Source organism: Sylvia atricapilla, chromosome Z (genome assembly GCF_009819655.1).
Source record: "Sylvia atricapilla isolate bSylAtr1 chromosome Z, bSylAtr1.pri, whole genome shotgun sequence".
Classification (NCBI taxonomy): Eukaryota; Metazoa; Chordata; class Aves; order Passeriformes; family Sylviidae; genus Sylvia; species Sylvia atricapilla.
This window is the reverse complement of record NC_089174.1, coordinates 25,715,346-25,740,676: the sequence shown is the minus strand read 5'-3', so window position 1 is coordinate 25,740,676 and position 25,331 is coordinate 25,715,346.

Below are 25,331 nucleotides of genomic sequence, written 5' to 3'. Positions count from 1 at the left end.
TAGATTTTGTTATCCCATGTAAAGTTTAAAGGATTGCTATCTTGAATCCAACTCCTATGACTTTCTAATTAGCAGGTAAACTCACAGACAGAAACAAACCTAATGAGAAAATTAAAATTAATATTTGTAAAGTATTAGCTGGCTGAAAATCGATACAGCCTTTAAGGTCAAGCCTGTCCAGTGACATGTGCGTAGTAAGACATGGATGCACCCTCCATAGACTAAGGCAACGTTTCCTTAACAGCATTCTTGCTATCCACTGGTAGATAAGAAAGGAATTAGACTTGATCTCCAACAGATCTCTTAGTACCTGACAGTTTTAGGGACATAACTTCTCGAGTTTTTTTGCTTACATCTGTTAGATCAAAAGTGATGTCAGTGATCTGTGGATTTACAGATGAGCAAGGCAGGAAACATTCTGAGAATTGACTCATCCAGTACCTATGAGAACTCTCCCAACATCTTTCCTTCCTCATCCGTCCTGGTTTTACGGTCATTTTTTCTTTAGGTAAATTGAGTGGTTTTGCACCAGATTGACAGATTTTTAAGGACTGTAAACCCTTATTTTGTGAAAGTGAGAGCATTAAAAATGTCCATGTACTACCAGAACACCAAAACAAATGTTTGACTTTTCCACAAAAAAACTCTTTCCAGTTCCTCAAGTACATTTCAGAGTCATCTTATGGGAGGTCCTATGGAAGGTGGCCAAATTGTTGTAACTTAAAATAGGAAGAAACAGGAAGAAACTTTTGAGTACAGCTGAGTACAGCTGTTCTGTATCTTGACTACAAACTAAGTGAAAAAACATTTCTGAGACTCTGTGTGTTGATACAATTTTCCTAGGAATTTATCCTCTGTAATTTGGAATTGAGTCTTCTTCATTAAATGGTATCAAATGTCTTCTCTTCCTAATTATTTCTTGCCAGTCCAAACACTGTACAGGAAAGCATATGAAATTAGTGGACAAATATCAAGGAATTCAATTGTGAACCCAACCAAGATATCTTTTTTTTTAAAAAACCCTGAGATTCTTGCCCATTTATTCTGCTCATATATATTTCCTTTTCTGTGATATTTTTTACTTTCTTAGTTTTTTTATTCCCTCCTGCTTACCATTGAAATATTTTTTTGTGAATTCCAGAGGTGCCAAAAGCTCCTAATCCCATTCTTCTAATTCCACTGTGAAAGAGTAGAGAGAATCTGTTCTACACAGTGGAATAGGCCTCTAACCCTCCCAAGACTCTTTGGTAACATATGCTCCAGTCACTGGAGGTGTTCTGGGAAAATTGCTTATTTCTGGTGGAGAAAAAGGGGATAAAATAGGTCCAACTATGTTTCCCTGTGCAATATTTTTTTTTCTTTAGCAACAAGAAAATGAAAAGCATTATGCTTCAGTCTTTGGACACTGGCCTTTGATTATTTTGTTTCTCTGCTATTTCAATGAAACAAAAAAGGAAGCGAGAGACAAAGACAAAAAAAACCTGAATACCAAACTCTTTGGGGTATCTTTTCACCAACTCTAAATATTATGCTAAAAAACATTAAGCTTTTTTTACGTAAAGATCAAGAGTTCTGAATTTAAACACCTATTTTTCATTATATTAAGAAAATGTGGACACAAATATGCAGGGCACTCCCAACAATTGCATACATCTAGCAGAAATTATTTCTATTTTGAATTAAATAAATAATTGAACAAGAGAAAACAAATCTAAATTCTGTCAAAATACATAGGTGTAAGGAAACCTCCATTTCATCTAATTAATGTAGAAAAATACGTCCCTCTAGGGTGCTCATCTTGACCTACAGTGGGCATCTAAATTAACTTCTTTTAGGGTGCAATGTATCTCATCTGTTACTTTTAGCTGACAGTAGGGGAGCACAGATTTACTTACACAAATGTGTGGTGTAAGTTTCTAAAGGTGAGAGTTATACCCGGAGTCATGCAAAAATATTACAAAAGTAAAGTACCAGCACTGGTAGACACCATGGAAGTTAGCAAATTCTCTGTGCATAATAAACCACACTGAGCTGCTGGAAAGACTGCATGGGGTTTTAAAGGCATAAGTGATAAAATCATTATGTTCTGAATATAAGAGAAAAAATTTGGTTGTTTGCAATTTTTTTTCTTTCTCTCATCTCTGTACAATATTCTCTAAAATTGAAGGTGTTTGATATCTCTCTAACCTAGCCAGAAACAAAAGACAAAAGTATAGGAGCGAAGATATTGGGTGATGGGGGTGTTCACTTTGATATTGTCATCCCTATGAACACCACAGAACAGAGGTACCTGGTAGGCTGATCCAGGAGCTTTGTGAGCTTTGCTGACTTCTGGTTGTCTAAATTTTAAAGTCTCTAGTGCAAAGACTACTGTTTTAGATCTGCATGGTTTCTGTCTGTGCTTGGCTACACTGCCAAGAGGGTATATATTGCCAAGAGTATATATATATCCCATAATAATAATAGTAATAATAATAATTAATGATAATAGTAATAATGATTAGTCTTGTGATAAGTCTTATGCAATCTCATTCATACTATACAAACAAGTTTATATAAAAATTTATGTTAAGAGAAAGAGATTGGTTTGATATTCAGTAAAGCAAGAAATTTTGAATGACATAGATGTAGGGCTGTCATGAACGTGCAAAACATTGTGATCCTTGTCATAATTAGATAACTTTATTTGAAACAACCTGGCCTGAAAATAATGAACTGTCAGTACAGACAGTCACTGTGATACCAGCTATAAATACCAAATGTAGCTTAAATTCAGCCTTAAAATGGCCCTGTCAAGTATTTTTTTATGAGGTAATATGCTCAAAAATATCCTTGATTCTCATCACATTTCTACATGCAACCTGTGAAATAGCAGTTTTTCAAATTTGAGATACTGTCTGTATTAGTAGTTACCAATATTTGAATATAAAATAGGATGAAACTAATCTTACATTTTCAGTGTTCTTTAGTTGTTTTGTCATTGTTGTGGAAAACGCAGGCAGATTCTTTTGTTGTTGACATCAGAAGTGGGGGTCACTCTGGGCCCGCTGAATACATTCTGAGCTCAAGCAAAAATTGATTTCCTTTTTTTAAAAAGCAGCTGGCATTACAATGAGTAGCTTTCTTTTGATTTTTCTTTTCCACTGAAGCATTCAGTGAATGCAGCAGGCATAATAGGCTGAAGTAAACAGTGCCAGGTTCTGTTATATCAAGAGCTCTTTTAAACTAAGCAGACAAGCTATCATCAGTGCCTGAAACCCTGTAAATGGCAGCAGAGACTGAAAATGAGTTTGTTTCCTGACAAGTGTTTTGACGACATTTTGAAGAATAGAAGGAGATGCTTTGCTAATTACTTTGGCTGCCACATGTTCAGTCATGATACTGTTTCATTAATGAGCAAATATAAACAGCCTGTGTAAGGAAGTAATAGAATTAGGAATTCAGTGAAATATGCGCCATCAACTCAGGCCATCATAAATAAGAAAAATATAGACATACCCCCTTTCATTTTGCCTGTTTTCAACTTTATTCATTAAAGGAGCCAGTACATCTCTCAAATGCTTTGGTAAAGCAAAAGCTGTCTGTGGTAGGGCAAGCAAGGAACAAGTACAGAAAGGATAGAGCTAATTTTTTTTGTCAATAAATTCACAAGTTTGGGGTATATATAATTTGACAGGAGTGCAAATTAAAAACAAAAGTAGTATTTATAACAAGAGGTATTCTGGCTTTCTACACACTGTCTAGCTTCAGTCTTGGTGAGGCATTACATTATAGAAGACTTGCAAAACCACAGGCAATTGGGATTAGACATGTTACAGCGAGAGAGTCTTAATAAGGCATGACAACTGGAAAACAGTGCTTCAGATGAACCTTTCTGCTGTGGGCTTAAACAAGGGGAAGTTTTGGCTAGATTCACAATTGGCTCTAAGTAGTGGAGCCACTTTTAATTCATTAAGAAAAAACTTGCAAAAATAAAACCAAAATATATACACACAGTTATATACATACACACATTTGTATAATTTACTTATTTATTTTTAAATAAAAACCTTTTGGCTATCAGGTTGCCAAGAACTAGATCTTAGTGGATGCCTCATGTTCCTGGTGTAGGACAGGGTCTTCTTGTGTTACTGATCTTTGGAAATGAACAGAGAACATGTCTTTTGTGTCACCTATGTGTTCTTTTATGACATATAATACAGGAGCATGTTGGGACCTTCCTTTTTGCAGTTGGCAGGAGGGAAAGGAGCTGTTCCTCTTTCATGAAATTCCTGGAATTTTGTTTATGTATAGTCCCTAGAATTGTTTATGTACAGGGCATATCCAAAACCTATGTTCTCCTTTGAGAGAGAATATTCTTGAAACTTCTCTGGGTGTCCTTCAGTTACCAGTTCCATCCCTCTGCTTTGTTCTTCTTCACTTTCTTCCAAAGCACGCATGCTGCTTATCAATCTAGAACAGTTCATGTTAAAAAAAATCAATTTGGAAAAAAAGTATTTTGAAAAATCAACACTAATTTAAAATGCTATTGATTTTCTTTTTAGAAAAGTGTATATTTTCATGTACTTTGACCCTTTTGAAACATTTGTAATAACATAAACAATGAGACAGTGTGATTGAATGATACTCAGAAATATTTCATGAGAAGACACTAGCTGAATATTATGTAAATGGTTTAGAATGGGGAAAGCATGTGTTGTGGTTTAAAAACAAACCAAGTAAGAGGCTCTAAGTCAGAAATAAAATTTAATGAGAAGAAAAGGAAAAAATAAAATAGAATAAAATAAAATAAATACAAAAAAAGAAAAAACAGTGACAAAGTCAGAATACAACCTGATCAGGGTGATGGAAACAGTCCAGACGAGGTGGTCTTCTTGAAACAGAAATCTTGTAGAAAGGTCTGGTAGCTCCGGTCCTCTGGGAATCCAGTGGGTGAGGGCTGCTTCTACTGTCCCAAATCCCAGCTTATATCCAGGTGAGAATGCTTGGCTCTTCCCCATGGGCGGAGCATCTCACAATGGGATGATGAGTCATGGAAGAGAGCCTTAATGGCCCATTAAAGAGAGAGATAACTCCCGGAGGGAGTTATCTCTGAGTCATGCAAAAGGCATTGATGGGCCATTAACTGAAGATGGTGATAGAATACACCCTAAACTACAACCCAGGACAGCATGTTAAGGTATTAAGATGAAAATATCAAAGTGATAAAGTGGCTCATAAAGACAACAGACTTTCAGAGAGCTTAAACACTGCAAGTCAGATCAAACTGAGCACTAGATATAAAATTAGGTATAAGATGGGATGAAAATATACTGAAGTTGCATACATCAAAAGCCCCATCTCATTATTTAAATTAGGTTGGGTGTGGATTTGTTGGGGTTTTTTTTCAGTCCTTGTGTTCCCAAGGTTTGTTAATGTAGAATCAGCAAAAAACATAACTGGGATAGTTTTTTGGTTTGAATAAGTATATATATGTATGTGTATATATATATATACACACACTGTAAGGAAAATAACAAGAATAACAATGACAAATAAATATCCTAAATGTAGCTATAAACTACGTGTATAAGTTCAAAATTTTCTTACTTTGGTTTTACTCACTAAAGTTACAGATGGGGCAAGAGATTATAGTCTTTTGACACTGGAAGGGATCTCCTCCCTTGCCATGAGATGTGCCCACCCCTTACCACTCAATTTGTAGACAAGTTTAGAATTGCTTCTTGATTTCTAAATAACTACAAAACTAATTACTTAATTAGTTACTAATATTTTTATTATAGACTCTAGAGCTGGAATCTGGTGTTAGGACCAATGCATTATTTGAGCCTCTGGTGAGTCTTTGAACAGACAGCTTAAAATACAATTTCTCTTTTTACATTAATGGTGGGTTACAGGACATTATCCTACTGCCAGAGCATGCAAGGAGACAGGCTGACATTTTCAAACATTACTGAAAGGATTTCAGTGAATCTTTTGTTGTTTTACCATAAGCCTCAGGAAAACAGATATAAATTATTTGTCTAGAGAATTATAAGGCTTTCCGTGCACAAAACCAGACCTTTTATAAATTAAGAAAATTTTGTTTGTTCACTTGTAGAGGTCCACTGTAAGAAAATAATGGCATTTATACTAAAAATCTTCATCTCACTATGTGCTTGACGATGAAATACTAACACTAAAATAGTGGGTAATGTTGCACACTTGATCTTGACCAAAAAGGAATTGTACAAACAAATGTAAGAGGTATTATTCCATAACAGCCTTCTGTTTTGTTGTGTGGCTGGGGTTTTTTTAATGACATCTACATTTGTTATATTCCTGTCAGCAACAGTTCAAGCTGCTCCTTTTGACCCAGTAGAGTAATCTGTGCTGAGAGCACCGGAGGTAATTGTCAGGCTACATGACTTTTGGATCCAACGCCACGAAAGACAGGATGTCTTACAGAACTGTTCAGTGTGACCTGTTTATATGGGACAGGATATGAATATCCTCAGATGATACTCTTATCATTAAATGTGGGATCAGTGACACTGCTGTAAATTTTGCCCTTCCAGAAGTTTGTAAGGCTGCTGTCTTTTGTTCCTATGTACGTATTAACCTTTATTTTTCTTTGTTGTTTTTCTTGGCCCCTAGGTCCAAAACTTATTGACCTGGGGTTGTAGTTTTCTCTGAGTTTCCATAAATGAGAAGATACTTTAGAGTGTCTTTGTAATGCCACCCCTCTTTGTTTGCAACATGTCTGAGCCTTATTCTCATGATAGGACTTGCCACAAGGAACAGGGGTAATTGTGGCTGCCAGAACTATGTTGTGGTGTGGTTTTGCAAAAGAAATCTTTCTGTGCCCTTATGTACTGGCCTTTAGAGTATCTGAATCTCTGTCGCAGAGATCCAAGATTGAAGATGTAACCCTACAAATGTGATTTTGGAGTAGCAATACTGTCCTTGAGCCATGGTTATGATGGCTATAACAAATAACTAGTCAATTGTTTTTTTCTTTTCCCAAAGACAGTATTCACATAGGATTAGGGTTTGTGCTTCTGGTGACAAATTGCACTTAAGAATAATTTGGTATTATAGTCTATATTCTGTGCATGCATCTGAATGGAAATTAAATTTTTAGTAATTATATTTTCTTTCAATTTTTTAAGGTTAAAATGGACTTGTTCAGGGTAATTTAGGTCATTTGAGTCCTTCCAGGATCACCCTCTTGGCTAACTGGAGGCTGCTGGTAGATTCTGAGAACAATTTTGTCATGAATATTGCAGTCAAAAGGCAATACTCTGTGTATGGAGTCTGGACATCCCAGGTATATATTTTAGGTCCCGAGAATGGGACAAAAAGAGTCTTTCCTCCTTTCCCGGTATTTCTACTGTTGCACCAAAAATCTGATTTTTTTATCATACCTTGGGGAAGACTTACCAAGCAGGTATTTCTAAGTGCTTGTATTTCTGAGGAGAATGTAATTACTGAGGAAATTAACTTCACAATCAAAGATTGTGGTGTCATGATAATTTAGTAGGAAGGATGTTTTCTGCGCCATCGCTGATCTTGTTTTCCCCTTTGTTTTTGGTTATCGCACAATATCATTCATTAAAACTGATAACAAGAATTGCTTCTCTTTAAATTTCCTACCCAATCTCACTTTAGCCAAGTTAAAATTTTCTTTAGATAATATATTACAGTCATGCTGAATTGACTTTCTTTATAAAAGTGATAAATCTTTTGTCCAGGTTTATTCTTAGCAGTTCTAGAAACTGCAAAAAATATACATTGCCAGTTTCTTGCTAAAATAATTGTGCATATAACTCTAGTTTTCTGGCACAGCCTTTCTGAGGTTGACGAGAAGCAGGTTATTGAATCTCTTTCATAAGAGAAAGCAGTCTTTGCCTTTGGAGTCAAAAGAAGGTTAGCAGAGAGCAAAGGTATAGACTTTCAGTGCTATCAAATAATCCTGTAATTTCTTACTGATTTTCCCACTGTGATTTGCAGCAAGAAAACATGTTGACTTCCAGGACAATTGTTTTCCTTCTGTTTAAGTTCAGTATTATAGTTACTGGTCATAATGAAACAAACATTTTGGTCATTCCTCAGAAACAAAACCTTCTGTATGCAACAATCTACAGTGAACAGAGGAAATTTTGTGAGTTTGGATCCATAGTGATTTTTTGTAATGCCTTCCCATAGGGATGGCATGAAGGAAATTGTTTGTCAAAACCCTCTCTCATTTTGGAACATGAAAGATTGAAGCATGCAGTGGAGGAAAGATTTCACTCTATTTACAGTCTGTTCCTTAAATTAAACTACTGAAAATGCAGCAACATTACACTTACTAAGGAGATGACTCGTTTAAGTAGCATCACTGGTTATAGCTTTATATGAGCAAATGGAACCAAAAAAATGCAGAAATAAAGATGAGTTGCATTTTTCTCGTCATGAGCTTATGAAATGTGTGCTGGCCTATAAAATAAAAAAAAAAGAATTCCCTGGCTACCCAAAGCAGTGTGTTTTAAAACAATCATATAAGAAGAAGAGTTATGAAACTATACCACTCACTGTTCACTCAACCAAGCTTTTACCTGGTTTGCTGGAAGAACAGTTAATCAAAAGCAAAGGCTGTCAGCTGCAAGAAATGGCATAAATACCATTTTGCAAAAGAGAAATACATGCTTAATACACATCACATAAACACTTAGACACCCAAACAGTGTTGAATATGCAGGAATTAAACGAAAATAGCATTTTACATTATAAGTATTTTTTGGCAAAGCATTGAAGAGTCACATGATCTTGTATCTAGACTTTAAGATAGCAACAGAGCCTTAGGACAGAAATCAGGCTGAAAAATATGGCTCTTTCATGGAGAAGAAAAAGTCTTAAAATTGATCTAGTCCTTGACTAGTGGCAACTAATGTAGTACACAGGTGTCACATGCAGAAGCTTCCATTTAACAGTCTCTACTCATGTGTGTTATGAAAATGAAGGCTGGAAGTCAGGTTGAAATGCCATTTGTTCATCTCTGAATAGTAACTGTTTAGCTGGGTAGGAAAATTTAAAATAGGGCACAGTATTTAGGACTTTGTATCGCCTCAACATGCAGATGTCTTTCACAGTGCAGTCTGTGTAGGTCTAGAAACTGAAGATATATGTGACTGAAAGTTAGGTGAATGTATGAAACAGCAAACATAGAGCTGTGTTTGCATAACTCACATGGTTGGTGTTGCAGATTGGAGGGTGCACACTGATTAACAGATTCTGTTGTATTCACAAGTGGAATTGAGAAACAGCTAGCATTTTCAAATGTTTCTTTTCCCAGCTAATATGACACAGAACTGTTTTATAAGAATTTTTCAATCAAAATTTAATTATACTCATATGTATTTCCAAACTTAGTAGAAAGAAACCTGTAAAATTTGCTTGTTTTGAATTGGAGTAACTAGGGTAAAAATTGAATAACGCTGTCCCAGAGGGGAGATTGCAAATTCCTTGGTCTGCTTTGAAATTTGGGAAAAACATGGTTGAAACAAGAAGATGCATCAAAAAATGTCAAGGGGCAGTTCCATACTAACCAATTTCTAAAAACTTTCTTATTTCACATTCCCACATACATATCCCAATGCAGTTTTAAAAATGCTAAGTATTTGCAACCAGCTTATGCACTCTTAAACTTTTTTAAATGTTCCACTTTCACAAAGTATCCAAGAGACAGGCCTGGAGTGTGAATATATATCTGTTTCTATATCCGCATTTGTACACTGGAGACGTAAAGTCTGGGCTAAAATTCAGACTATCTAAGTTCTGTCTCTAAGCTTTGTTGTGGAATGTCTGCTGAAGGTAATTGATAAAGCTTCTGCTAAATCCTTTAAATCTTGAAGCCAGCAAGGGCAATATTCATAGTGCTGGAAGCAGTAAATTATGTTACCTGTAAGCCCCACAAAATTTTTAATATCATAGACCTGAAATATCTTTCACAAATACTTTTAGATATTGGAATTTATGTGAACATCTCACAATAGTTTTGAGCATTTGAACTGTAGAAGGTAAATCTCTTCAAATGAATGCATTACTACTGAAAAATAAAAATCAGCTCTCTTACAACATTTAAGATTTCATTGAATTCTTTAAAATTAATAATAAGAAAAATACAAATAATAAGAATCAAATTTTCTCTGGTATCTGTGTCTTGAGACAATGTTCAAGATGTCAGTTGGAACCAATTTTTGAAGAGGCACTAAAGAGATCTGATTATAACACTAGTGCTTCAAGTTGATAGATAATAGGAATTCAGTATTCCCAAGAAGATGCTATAATACCAGTGTTTTAAGGAAAAAAAAGTTATTTCTTTCCAAGCTTTGCTGACAAGATTTCACAGAAAAGGACAAAACAGCATTTAACCTTTCTTTTTTTTGTTGTTTTCTTCTATTCCAGTTGAGGATACAATTATCACCATGCTTGTGAAAATGCTTCTCACATTTTATTTCACTATGTTCTACATTGTTTTTATCATTCAAACTTTAATTACAAAAAAAATCTGGACTCTCCTATACCATACTTTTTCATGGAAAATCTTTCATTAAAAAAGTGAGAGGGCTAAGAACATGAACCTCTCAGGTGCTGAGAGTCAGATAATAGTCCCTGATGCGCTAAGGTGCTATTATATTAATAGTGTGTTTATATAGTCACTACAAACTTTACTGATCTTGTGTTGCAGTTGGGTAGAAGTCAAAGATATATAGACCAGTGTAGCTGGTTTGTTACAATTTCTGGGAATTGAATAAATAATTTCTAATCTACTTTGTGTTTTCCATCAAACAGCTAGTGGCCTGAAGATTTGGAGATGTGCCTAAACTGGAGTGTTATTAATATTATTCAAGATCTGCTAATGTTTTATTAACCTACTTTACTGTACATATTCTAGAGTCAGAAGATTGAACCTAATAAAAAGGGGTCACTGCTCTCACATCAATAGAAATCAGAAAGCTTTACTGTTGTCAGGGGAGCTATTTGCTAAGCAAAATAAGGACAAGAAATTTGGCTTATGTTACGCTGAAAGCTAATGAAGTTTACAGGAAAAAGGCATGGCAACATTTTCCTTCCCATCTGGATGGTTAATATACCAAGTTGCAGACCCTGTTGATGATTTATTCTTTCTTGTTCCTAGACCTCTTCTGTGGTATATCTGCTTGAATAACCTCCACCACTTGAAGCCAAAAGCCATCCATTTCTCACAGCACCTGCCTTAGGGCTTTTAATTTCCTTTTCTTTTCAATCATAGCAAATGATTGACTCTCTCATTGCTTTTCTTGATGATGTGAAAACTATAGAAAAAATTAATTTTCTTATCCCTAATATATTCACTTGCCACACAAACTTCTAAAAAGTATTGAAAACATAGGCTTTTCATTGCTTATTCCTTTTCAAACCTCAGTTTTGCTACAATTATAGCCTTTCCCAATACCAAATATGTTAAAAGCTTCTGAAGGGATTTGTTTTATATGCTTGTTTGGATGATGTCAATATCATTGTACTGAATTACCAGGATATTATGAAATTTGAGTTTAACAAATGTTGTTAAAGCATATTTTAAATATTGGTGCTTCCATTAAAATTTGTGCCAGGTGTTCACTATATAAAACATTGTAGGTGAACGGTTAAGTAGAAATTGTGAGAAGAGTCTCTTTTTGTTATTTTTGCCTTAGTCTGATTACTCATGTAAGATGTAAGAGAAAATGGGGGAAGGCAGAGTTAGGCCTGGCATCCTAGATGTGATACCACCTGACCTAACAGATGACTATAGGCAATATTGCTGAAAACAATAGAAGCAAAGAAATCATTAGGTATACTACAGTGAACACTAGAGACTCAATTTATCTCTATTGCCTGGTCAAGTTCTTCCTAGAGTGGAAAGAACCAGAATATCAAGAAAATGAACTCGTGGAAGTCTGTCATTCAAACAAAGCCAACTAAAATTCTAGCTATGATTTTTTAAAAATGTAAATATTAAAATGTCATTATTTATGAAGCTGGACACATATAATTACATGCAAAATACCCCGCTGAAACATAAGGAAACTATTTTCATATTTAGAGTATATTTTTTCAATCTTTTTTTTTGTCTCAGTCCAGAAGTAGCTGAAACTAAAAATCTGGATTTGGCCATCCCTAACTTTTGAAATACCACATCAGCAATAAATATATATTGTTACTAATGCACAAGCCACATCAAGAATAGTCCAAATGAAAACTCTACTCTGACCAGCTTTAATGTATAATATTTCCTTGGACAGAATCTGCTAGTGTAGGCAGGGCAATAAGGTACAATGGGAAAAGAAGTTCAATAATCATTAATACTAGTCTAGAACGAAAGAATAAAATAACCCCTTTTTTATTCAAAAGGCATAATGGAAGAATGCTGGTGCAAATGGAACATCCTCTTAATCTAGTAAAGTTATGGTTTCGCAATGAATACAAATAGCATAAAATCGACATTCAGTTTTCCTAGTAGATCCAACTTGAAATATAAGTGGTCCATATTAGGCCTTCTCAGAGTTTTTTTCTGAAGTATTTAGGAATTATTTTCCTTAATCTCAGGAGGTGTGAACTGTGTCTCATCCTAGGTTGCAACCTCTATTAGTCTGTCATTCATACAAATTATAGAAATGTATTGCTGTGACAAAATTCCCTTAATATGATTGAATAATTTTATTCAATACTTATTTATTCAATATTTTTGAATAATAAGTTTTCTAGGCTGAGCAAATTTGTGGGTAGAATTTAATTTGCAGGAAAAAGCTATGTCCTGCCCACTATGAACAAAATTAAGAATTTTGCAATTTCATAATCACCTCAAACAGAAATAACACTACACAGTTAAAAAAAAAAAGAAACAACCAAAATTAGGAATTATAGTTGAGTCTCATTGCTGTGATTCTTCTACATTGTAATGATATTTTTTTCACTTTCACTTTCTTTTCAGTTGTTCACCATGTTATGGTACCAATTTAAATAATAACACGGAAACCTACCACCACAAATGGCCTCAAGTTTTAGCAAAACAGGGGCATTATCCCTAAGGGGGATATGCACATGAAAAAAATGCACAAAATGCACATGAAAAAAACTCAAATAATTCCCCTGCTGTTCTTTTTCCTTAATTTTATCTTGGAAGCATGGTTCCCTGGATCTACTCCAGATATCCTTTTTTCCTAGTGGGATGGAGTTCTATGGCCTGTTCCAAGGGCAGTGACTTAAATTTTTCCTTCCTGGCCAGAAGGCCTTGAAGCACTACTAGAACTGAAATGGTTCACTCACAGAATTTAGATATATATGGTCTCTCATTCCAGTTTCCATAAGAATATCACTCTGAGAGCTGGCTGTTAATAAACATGTACACCAAAAAATTAAGTGAAATCCAGCTTTGAATAGTATAGGAGCACTTTGCAATTCCAGAAATTCAAAAGTTTGCATAAATATTTCAAAGTTTTTGCTGGTTGACAGAGTAATTAGCAAAGATATATACTATCTTCTCAGAATAATAATAAAAAAAAATTCTGCTGAACTGTCAGCTGAATGTGCTCAACCGATAAAAGAGAGACAGTTTTGGGGTGTCCTTTGGTCTTCAGACTGGCCTTTAATTTAAAATTATCAGCAGCATGTGTTCTAGAATAAAAATACGCTTTTGAGTATTATGTTTAAGATAAAAGCTTGGATTTTTTTGTTGTTTGTTTAGTTTATTTTAGTTCTTATAGCATGAAAATGATCAATAAACACATGTACTTCTTTCATCTTTCAGAAAACTAAATTGCTTCAAATTTACACAGAAATTTTGCTGGTTGGCCCCAAAGAGCTAATTTTGTTTCTCTGGAATAAAGTTATTTAAGACATACTTTATAAAATAGGTAGAAAGAGGATGTGGATGAGAGAAAGTGAAAGCTAAAAGCTATATGCAGAGAAAATAAAGTATAAAAGTTTTTTTTTCTAAGAGTTGGGCTCTGCACATTTAGTAGATTACTTTCTGAATGACATGTTTTGATATTTTGTTTACTTTCTGAATGATATGTTTTTCTGTATAGACTGCTATTCACAAAACTAAAAGACTTTATCTTTTACTGACATAATAGGACCAGAAGCAAAGACACTGCAAAGAACAGATATAATTTTTAGTAGAAATTTAGAACATTTAAATTCAGCTGGTAAATGGTATGATACATTGGATATTTCCAGGAACAGGCCCTAGTATCTCCATATGCTAGGCTAGATAACTGCGTGTGTCACTTAGGGAGCTGTCTTAGATTGCAATATGTAACCAGAAATGTGTATTCTATTCCATCTGTTGAAATTGTTTCGGGAGATGTTTCTTTATCTCTTGTATTCCTCATAACTCCAGGGGGGAGGAGGCGGGTGCCTTCTGTTAATGGGCCATATGTTAAAACCAGGTGGAGCAATATTTTTTATCTCTTCCAGGACCCATACTTCCTCCAGGGGATACCTTCTGTTAATGGGCCATTAAGGCTCACCAATTAAATGACACATTACATCATCCCATTGTGAGATGCTTTACCCAATGGGGGGAGCCAAACTGTTCCTACCTAGGTAAAAACTGTGGCCCAGGAACAACAAATATCTGGTTTTCCACTGGATTTCCAAGAGGAAGACCAGACACTTCTAGCCATCACTGGACTCTTTTACAGGACTATCTCTACTCCAACAGAACCACATCTGCCACTCCAGGAGGACTTATTTGGACTGCTTCCAACACCCTGACCAACAGAGTGTCAGGTCACTGACTCCATCAGTGTTTCTAGGATTTTTGGTTGCTTGCTTGGTTGGTTTTTATACTACCACGTTTGTATTTTTAATATTCCTAGTAAATAACTGTTATTCCTATTCCCAGATCTTTTGCCTTAAAGCCCTTAATGGCAAAATTATAATAATTTGGAGGGAGTGAGTTTTACATCCTCCATTCCAAGGGAAACTCCAGCTTTCCCTGGTAGATAACTGTCTTCCCAAACCAAGACATGAGCTAACTAACATGTCAGAGAAAAGCATGCTCAGAGGAAGTGGTTTGCACAGAGAAAAAGCAGTCATCTCATTCAGAACACAAACCTGGGCTTTGAACACTTTACAGTAGCTGGTCTCAGGCACTGGAGCAAGCGTGGCTTGGTCAAGATCTGAGCCGTAAATTTAGGCTCCCAGTTTCTCACTTACAGCTTCCCTGCCTCAAAATGCTTGAAAACTCTCTGTGCTGTCAAAAATCCAACAAGTGTCTACAAAGCACAGTTATGATCGTTACGAATAAAGTTGTGTGAGAAACTGTCACAAACACTACTGAAATGGTGACATTAGTGTTTTGGGGTTTTGACTGATTCAATTTGGTGTATGCAGGGAGAAAATTCTAATAACTTGTTCTAATCAGGAAATCTATCCTGCACATAATTCAAGGAATTTAACTGTCAGATAAATGGAAAATTAGCTAGAACTTAAGGAGTTCACATAACCATGTCATATGTAATAGTCAAACTAAGTGATGTGGAAGACTTTTTATTTTTTTCCTTGTTTTTAAAGAGCTATTTCCCACAGGAACTTAGTTCTTTGACAGTCAAGGTACTGAGCATAGGAAGTAAAGGAAATGGTTGAAATTACAGCCTCAAAAGAACAGCTGTAAATTCACTTCCTTTAGTTATCCTCTTACTATTCTCTTCCACTTCCAAGATTTCTACATGTTTAATGTGAAATTTGGTACAGTCTATTGGTGTGTATTTCTTAGGGTGCAAAACTGTCTGACTGTCATTTTGGGTGTGCACTGGCTTCTCTTATTTCTTTCTGTCTTGTGCTGACAGGCTTGCTTCCTTCACCCTTCTGCTCTGAATGTGCACAAGACTTAGGCTGCCTGCCTGGTTATCTCACTGGACCGAGGAAAACAAGATACCACTCCTCTGGCGGATGAGACCACATTCACAGTTAAGTCCTACATAAGCAGCCTAACGTAAATAGACTTTGAAAATGCAGAAAAGGCCTGTTTTTCTAAAGCAAGCAGATTTGACACCAGTGTCATCATTCACTGAGGCCAGGTTTTTCCTGGGCACTGTTTACCACAGGATGTATTCATGTATGGAGTAACATCTCCCTCCATATTTCAGTGAGCTCTAGGAATTGTTTGTTACAGAACTTTCCTCCATGGGCAGCTGGAAATCTCACAAACTATTCTTTGATAAATATCCCTATTAGCCAAGTTTCAGAAGCAGCTGTTTTCTCTGAACTAGGAGCCCAGGTACATGTCTGATTTTTCCAGGATGCTTTTTCTGTCATACCATGTGTAGAGACTGTGAATTCGTGTAGGTGTATCCAGAAATTTGTCCTTGAATGACTGATTTTCTTTTGTGAAAGAAGTAGTAGGTGTTGTTTTTTTTTTTCTTACTATTCATTTGTTGGAAAATACTTTTGCTTAAAAATCAAAATTCAGTGGGATTAAATAGGGAGAAGAAGTGATTTTAGATATCAACTAAGTATTTCCTTCTTAAATATTCTTAATTCTTAATTGGCTGGCTTTCAATTATTTATAAATCATTGATTGTGTTTTCCTTTGCATTTAATTAAGATCCTTTATACCTTTTTAAAAGTAAAATTAGTACAAACTATGTATGTTGCACTATCATCCTGATGCTAAATGTATTGCTATGGCTAAACTGTAAAGATCTCATTGGGTGTTTTCCTGGTCAAATGCCTGATGGTCTTCACCTGAAAACTTTGCTATACAGGTGGTGTCATTCAGAGATTCCAGTCTCAATTGAATGGCTAAAAGGTTGTTCTCCTTTCTTTGCCTATAAAATTACCCTAATATTTCCTTTAAAAAATTTTTCTAAAGAACTTAGAGAAAGAAACTCAGGTTCAATTCCCAGTACATGCTGTGCACCTTATCCTCCTCTGCCACAATATTTGGTTCTGTCACTGCATTTCCCACTTTTTTGTAATTGCAGCTCATGATTGTCCATTTATAAAGCAACCTGAGGTTTGACAGTTTCCTAATGAGATGTTACAAGCCCTCATTACAGCTACTTTCAAACATCTGAATGTGGTGTCTTTGGGGTTTTTTTGATCTTTTTTTGTCATGGTTTTCACTCCAGTGAGAAGGTTAAGCAAGTGAGGATCCTTTTATTTCATTTGTAGCCCCTTATTTTCAGTTCTCCACAGAAGATGATTAACAATGCAGCCCTAGAGTGCCTTCTGTTTTAAATGTTGAACTCCACATGAAGCAGTCAGTTCCTCTTCCTTGTTCCAGTTGTAAGTTTTGACAATTTAGAAATACATTTTCATTCTCAGGTACTGTGAAGAAGAGCTCCTCCCTAAATCTGATCTTTGGAGAATGATCTGATGCTATATGTTGTTTGGTAGACATACGAAACAACTGTTAATCATCCTCTGAGTCATACTTTGCCAGCTGGGTCAGAGGATCCTATTTTGTAGGCAGATTAATCTGTATGCTGCTGCCCCGTGACCAACTTTGAAGCGTCAGACCTCATTCTGCTGGAGATACAACACGTAGTGATGGAGAGAAATCAGCTCTGTTGCATACTCTGAGGTTTTTGAAATGTTGTGGGATTGTCTTTGAAATGTTGCAGGACTTTAATAGTCTAAAAAAGCAGTAGAAGTTTCAATATGGTCACCAGAAAGGTGTGGCGTTACTTGAAGTTTTGACCTTAATGTCACAGGGATATCAATCTTCATTTGTAAATGGGATATCTTCCCATGGATTAGATGTCAGGCAATAGAAAACTGGTCTGCTATTTCTAGTGAATATATTAAATACATAAGTAAATATGTGTTGTAAGCAACTTAATTTTTGGGAGGTCCAAACATAAATACTTTGACATATCTATTTTTAAAAGTCAAATATGCAGTATAGCAACAATGTTCAAAATACATTATTTTTTATTCTAGAAAAATATGTGCAAACATTTATTAATACATATATGTAATAGGGGAAAGCAACCGAACACACACATAGATACATTCACTCACATACGTATGTTTACAGAAAGAAGTGAACATTGGCCTTTTTTTTCTGTGAGAAAGTAACCTTTTATATTAATGTAATCAATTAATATTCACACTGTCTATTGAATCTCCTATACCTTAAGCTTTTGTGACACATTTCCTTAGCTTGAAATTGTTGTGGTACCTCTGCAATGATTGTCCTGAATATTCTAATGAACAATTGCCTATAAAACTTGTCCCCACCTTTCGAAGGCTTTGGAAGCTGTACAGTGATTGAGACAAGAAACAGTAAAACAAAATAGATTTTATCTTTACTTAACTTAGCTGAAAGTAAAGCCAGTTATTGAGTCTCCCCTGAGGTGACAGCTAATTGTTTAAATCAATATTTTACCTGAACATCACTAAAATTTCTCATTTTCTAAACATTCATCTCAAAAGTTGTCAAAGATTTGAACATTTCAAAGCTGCTGCTGTCTCTCACATCAAGGAGAATTTTGCATTTACCAAGTGGTGTAAAAACCTTTAATATGGTGACAAAACAAACTGTATGTTTTCCAAACTAGGCCTCCCAAAAGATTGCACATACTTAAGGATTCAGCCTTAACATATCTGAGATACCAGGTTCCATCCACAGAACAGGTGAAGCAGAGAGGTTTTACAGCTACACCTGATGCAAAAGTCTGAGGTTCTACAGTGACAGGAAACTTTAGGTAGTGTGCAATAAGTATGACTGTAACTTGAATAAAGGGAAATATTAGCAAAACAACATTAGCAAAAGCACCAGATTAACAGAAAGAGTGTTTTTCTTCCTATGTGCAACTCTTACTTGTGGTAATAAGTAGGTCGTGACCTGTGGAGAAAAGCATCTAATTTCACATTGTGAAATCATATCTTTCCAAACAGATTAGAAAAGAATGATGATGAATTGGAAGACCAATATTGCTTACTTGTCTAAAGATTGCATATTTTGCTCCACTGTGAAACTCTACTATTCAAATTATAATTTATAAATTGTTTTATTATATTTTCTTAAACAATCATTTGCCAGCCAAAGTCCAGATAACCTCAGAAACTAATGAAAGTAAGTATTTTTAGCTTTACTTCTTACTAAGTCACAGGTATCTTTGTAGATTCTTACACTGGAAGCAAATGAGAAACAAAAAGAAATATTGCCTTTTGCTTATACTTGGGCTATGAAACTCAGAAAAGCCCCTAATCCTCTGTAAGTTCTGTGCATCCTTTTTGGCTTGACCAAACTTAGTTTTCGTATACCCTGCCTGATTAAAAGCATAATACAGATGTGGATTAGTCCCTTTTGCTTCTGCCTTGAAACTAATTCTCACAGCTGTGAAGTATCAGAACAGTTATTAAGGTGACCTCTATTAAACTTTTGGATGATTTGCTTAAAGCATCTAAATTGATATCCTTCATAAATTTTCATGTAGATGTAAGATCTTGACCTGGGGTTCTCCTATCATCCTGAGTGTTTGATCCCATCTAAACCTTCTTTGTTATGAAGCCACCAAACTAATCCACTGCATGCTGCTCCTTAATTAGCAGAGATAACAGTTTCAGATCTAAAATCTGGGACTGGTGTTTTTGTCAAAAAATTTTGAAATGAGGGCCCAGCTCTGCTGTGTCACTTCCATAATGTGCTATAGGGTGTTTTTTTTTAACTATCATGTGCAATGGAACAAGCCACCATTTTCTAATAGCAAATGCAAATTACCCAGAGTGGTACCGAGGCACTGTTTCCTCTGTGTTGGAAGCATGGTGCCAGATGGAATATAGAGCAGGAATGTTTCAGCACACAATGGATTTCAAAGACACTGTGCATATTAGCCGTTTTCTCTCACCTCTGCTGTTGTGTCCCAGGTCCTGGAGCTGTCATTGTTCTCCTATGGCACTGTCACTTGTTAAGAATACCTCTCTTCTATCTTTAGAAGTGTAGGTCTAAAGACTGCATATCAGTAAGACTAGAGTGAAGAAGAGATTTCAGGCTATCAGAGATTAAGAAACCCTCATATTGTAATTGTTCTGTTAGAAATAAAAGATTTTTTCTCTTCCTTCGTAGTTTTTTTTCTACATGATTTTTACGTACTAATTTTTACTTACATTGTCTTTTTAAATCTCTTCAATATATTTGAGATTATTGCTTTTTTTTTTTCTTTTTTTTTTTTTTTTTAATATCCAAAACTGCATAATGATACCATTTTGTCTGCATATCCTAAGCACATGTTTTGGAAAATATGCTCTGGGATGATTCAAAATAATCCTTTATTTTATGTTACTCTGTTGTCTGGTACCTGTAATACAGATATTTTTCTTCTGCAGCTGGTATAAAGTAAATGGAGAGGATTCTAATTTTACTTTGCTGATATATAAATGTGTCATTTCATACAACTAGCTGTTTTTCTTTGTTGTATCGTCTTTCCCTCTGTTTTAGCCTGCGGCTTCCCTTTTTATTTGATCAGTATAGTTTAGAACATCATTTCTTCCCAGGAGAAAAACAGGATTTCAAATTGCTACTCGTGATTCCCAAGGCAAACTGAAAGGGCACTGACTGAATTAATGTTTCCTTTGCTGTTTTCGGGGCTTATTGGTTTTATTTCCTTTGCTCATAGATCTATTATTTTTTCTACCTCTAATAAAATTCTTTATTCAAGATTGGCAATTTTTTTTTCTCAGTAGTTTACAGTTCACCAGAATACAATTTGTTAACTAAAAAATTAATCAGTCTGAATATTACCTGACACAAGAGATGAATAAAAAATCCACAAAGCCCAGTGTAACAAATTTCTATCTATATAATCAGAGGCAAAGCCATATAACTTGGTATTCATGTTACATACCCAGTGTTCCCAGGAACAAATCTTAAAGAGCTGGAACTGTTGCTATGAATTTTTTAATGTACTCAAATCCGTAAAATGACACATTCTTTCTGCTTACAGTGGTTTTGTAGAACAAAACTATGATTAATAACATTTTTAAGATAATCTTCTTCTAAATCTAATTAAATTTCTATTGAGAAAACTCCTAGCACTTCCAGTCTAATATTAGAAACAAAATTTTAGACATCTTTATTGTTTGAAGGAGTGTGTGTTGTAAATTTGATGTTAGAACTTTGAAGCTATTGACAAATCTGGCATTGACCTTCAGATCAACAAACCAACTTAGACTTTGAAAGTCTCTCTCCTCTATAGTTATATACAAGAGCATAGTTCTTGATTCCCCACATAAGCAATATCATAAGCAGTAACTAGGACTGGTACATGTTAACTGAACTTAATAGTGAAGGTCTGTTCTCCTTGTCTAATATCCAGATTGCAAGATCACTTGTCAGAGAATTTTCTCTAGTACAGAGTTTTATCTTAAGTATTTTTATATATAGGAAACAAACTTTTATATATAAGAAATGAGATCTTTATGCTCTTACATTTTCCATCCCAAATCCAACTATATATCATACTACATTCCTTGAATTTAAGGAACTGTGTCTTAGAAGGGTATCACAGCTGCAAGTGGCAGCATACAGACCATCTGACTCCAAATCTTTTTAGGACATCCTACTAGATGTGTTTACAACAGGGGTGGTGAGACACTGGAAGAAGTTGCCCAGAGAAGCCGTTTCTCCTTCACTCGAAGCGTTCACAGTCAGGTCAAATAATGACAACAACTTGATCTAGTGAAAGGTGTTCCTGCCCAAGGCAGAGGGCTTGGACAAGGTGGTTTTTAAAGATCCTTTCCAAACCAGCCATCCCATGATTCTGTTTTCCTGTATTTCACTGCCTTCCAGCTGACATAAAAGGCTGATTCCATGCAATTCTGGACCGACAAGTCGGACCATCTGTCTTTTACCAATGACTTTGACACTTTTACTGATTTCGTGCTTCCATTGATTTATTGATGTTCTTTTTGTAATTTCTGATCAGGTAACTCCCTCTCAAAAAAAATTTTTCATTTTTCATGTTGTCCTGGAAAGGTTTTTTTCAGGAAATTCTAACACAAATAGATATATGGGAAAAAATAAAAAGAGAAGAAAAAGGACTCCAATCACTTGTGAGGTGAGAAATAAAACTTTTTCACAAAGTAATGCTGCCACAAAATATACTTGTGGTTTTTTCACAACCATGAGAATATTGTTTGAGGATAGTTCACAAAGACATATAAAGAAAGCTCGTTTCTGGTAACAATCTGCTTAGTATTTTCCTTAGATGCTCTTTGCCCTCTTCAACAGCCCTTTTTTATAATTATTTCACAGTACCAAATGAAAGGATATGTAAAGTTATACATTAATTTCTAGTATTCAGCACCCTGTGCATTTAAAAAATGCTATTAAGTTGGAAGTCTGTGATCTTCCACCCTTTCGTCATTGATTGAAGAGATGGGAACTTCCAGTGCATACTCTGATCTCAGCTGGGCTGAATCTAGACCTTTAAATCTATTTTATATTAATTCTGTCAGGAGGACTTTAAAATTGACTCAGTGCAATGACGTGTTTTACTTCCTTTGATTAGATTAATATATTTGCAGTAAATCGAGATGACAGGATCAGCTCTTTGGGTCTTTGATTATCTGTGGTAAGAATATGGAATTGCAAGGCTGGAAAATCAGGATTAAGCAGTCCCTATGAAGTTTTGAATCTGCAATTTGCTATAACCTTTGACAGAAAAGTCAAAGCTTGAAAACATGCTTTACTTTGACAGGTCAGGTTCTGACTTCCAACTAATTTTCCTTCTTCATTTTAACACCATGAATTGTGTTTGCAGTAGTCATTTTGTCTGTTTTCTTTAATTAACTCTGTATCAAGGCTCTGGCTAGGGATTTTGTCTGTCCGTGCTGTGAAAGGCATGCTTATGTTTGTCTTCTTCACCCCATAAACTCCATGAGCCTGCTGGTTATTGGTTCTGGGAACGCAGACCCTGACTAAAACTGAACCATTATAAAACAGAGGTCAACAATATAATGAATATCTACCAGATGAAAGAATTTTTACCATCTGCAGTTTGCTAGAAGCCATGGATATCACCCAACCTAGCACTGGGTGAAATGTTGTGCACCTTTATTAACAGATACACATAACTTTGATGTTATTGTCAAGGATGAAGAATGAGTGAGCATGATGTGTGTTTAGGCACTGCTCATGATGTCTGTGACAGCTTCCACATCAGAGCCCTGGTGAGGAGGGCATTTTTCACCTCTCCTGCTGTGTGTTGAATAGCATCCCATACAAAACTGCTTCTACGTTTGCAGCATTTATCTGCACTAATCTTTATTATTTGATGGCAGTATGGAAGTTTGTTGGATTGTTATCACTGGGTATATTAAAAAACATGGGAATGGTCTTGGAAAGGGAGTGGCAGACATTCCATGCTTCTTCCCATATCCTGGCTAGGAACAGAAGAGGAGCTCAGCAAGGCTATTTTTTTGGCATATTGTCTTGGTCATTTGAGTTAATTTTTTACTGTCCTTATTAGTTCTTGTTTAATTAGTAAGAAAAATAGGAAAAAGTAGCAGAAGAGTGAAGATTACCAGGCAAAGAAAATAAGGAATACAAACCAAAAAGGAAATTCAGATAATCTTTGAAGCATTTCTTGGTTATTGTAACCTAACAGCCTGCCGTCCCTTCTTTGTTTGGAAGACCCAGGAACCGTCTCAATTTTCATGCTTCCTACACCCCCTCCCCGCATTTCTGTCTATGCAGCATTTCTGTCTCAAGATTCTTTGGAAAAAAATGTAAAGTCTATAGTGTTTTATGACAGCAAAACTTATTTTTGAGTAATCACAAATTAGATATGAGCAGCCAGCTCTATACAGAACTTCTCAGAATTTCAATGCATCTGCCTTACCAAAGCACCTATGAAACATAATTAGGGCTATGCCCACCAGTGCAGCCAGTGAGTTCAGAAATTACTTTAAGGCTATTATTTGTGGTAATAGAACATCTGAAGGAGTGAAAATCTGCCTAAGTAATTAATTGTCAAATTTACTGCTTAAATTTACTTTGAAAATGACTGCCAGGCCTTTGGCAGCAATGAATTATGTAGTTTAGTTGTTCTGTATAAAGAAGAAGATTGTTGCCTCCTTCTTTCTCCTTCTGTCTCCACAATATGACAATGACAGCAGCCATGAGTCCCTGGTCTCCTTATTCTAATTCTATCGGATATCAATTGACAACATTGCAAAATGCTGACAATTTTTTTCACTGACATTGCAGTATGTAAAACTTTACCTTGGGATACATTGCAAAGTTATGGAAAATGCTGATGCAGCTGAAGAACTCCAAGATAGTGCTGTTGTGGCAATAAGGGACCTGTGGTTTTGTAGTATACTTTGTTAAACAGAAGCACCTCATAGTAACAAAAAAGGCTTCTTCTTTATGAATACTTTTCAAATCATATTTAAAAACGTAGCATTGATTTTTCTTTTCCAGAAAAAGTGCTCAATGACCTTATAAGTCTTCACATTTAAGTAATACTTGAACATTTTTCTCAAGGCGTGGCCTTATACACATTACTCAAACATTCATTTCTTTCAGCTCCAGCAGAGGGAAACTAGTGTTTGTTTACCTGCCTAATGAGTATCTTGTGAGAATTAAGGTACTGATGTTCAGTAACACATTTAACTAATGTAACCAAATGAAGCTAATTAGGTGTTTAAGCATTGTTGTTAAGTCGCTGATCCAAGGGAAGATAGAAATCATACTTGAAAGCAAGCTGGAACCATAAAATTTGAAGTGAGGAACCCCATTCTGTTTCAGTTCATGATGGTCTATGATCATGACATCTGTATTTGAATGGGACAGGTCAATTTTAAAGCAATTCTGTGATGCTATAAATTTCCCAGCTCTTGAGTTCAGGTTAAGTACCTTGGAAGTCAGAGATCCTTGCTGGTTTACTGGAAAATCAGTTTACCAGATCTCTGACCATATCAACAATTTTTCAAACAGGGGACAATTCTTCTATCTGCAAAATGGAATAGATTTATTAGACTGCCACTTCTGACTGAAAAGTCAAAATACTCCAAATAACTAGCCAGCAACAAAAACTCTATCTGACCTTTTCTGATCATGTTCCCCATAAAAGTATTTGAAGAATCTCAAAGGAAATGTAAACATTACCCTGGCAGAAGGCAGCAACTGGAAATGGGAAAACTGTCCTTGCAAAAGTTATTTGAACTTAGTAAGCCAGATTTTGGATGCTGCAAATTTTCAGGACCTGTTTTCAGGTCATCAGACTTAATATGGTATGCTGATGCAGGAACTATTCTGGTCTAAAACTAGATGTCCTTAAAAGCTGAAGTAATGTTATTAGCTAGAGCAGATTTTGAAGTGATTA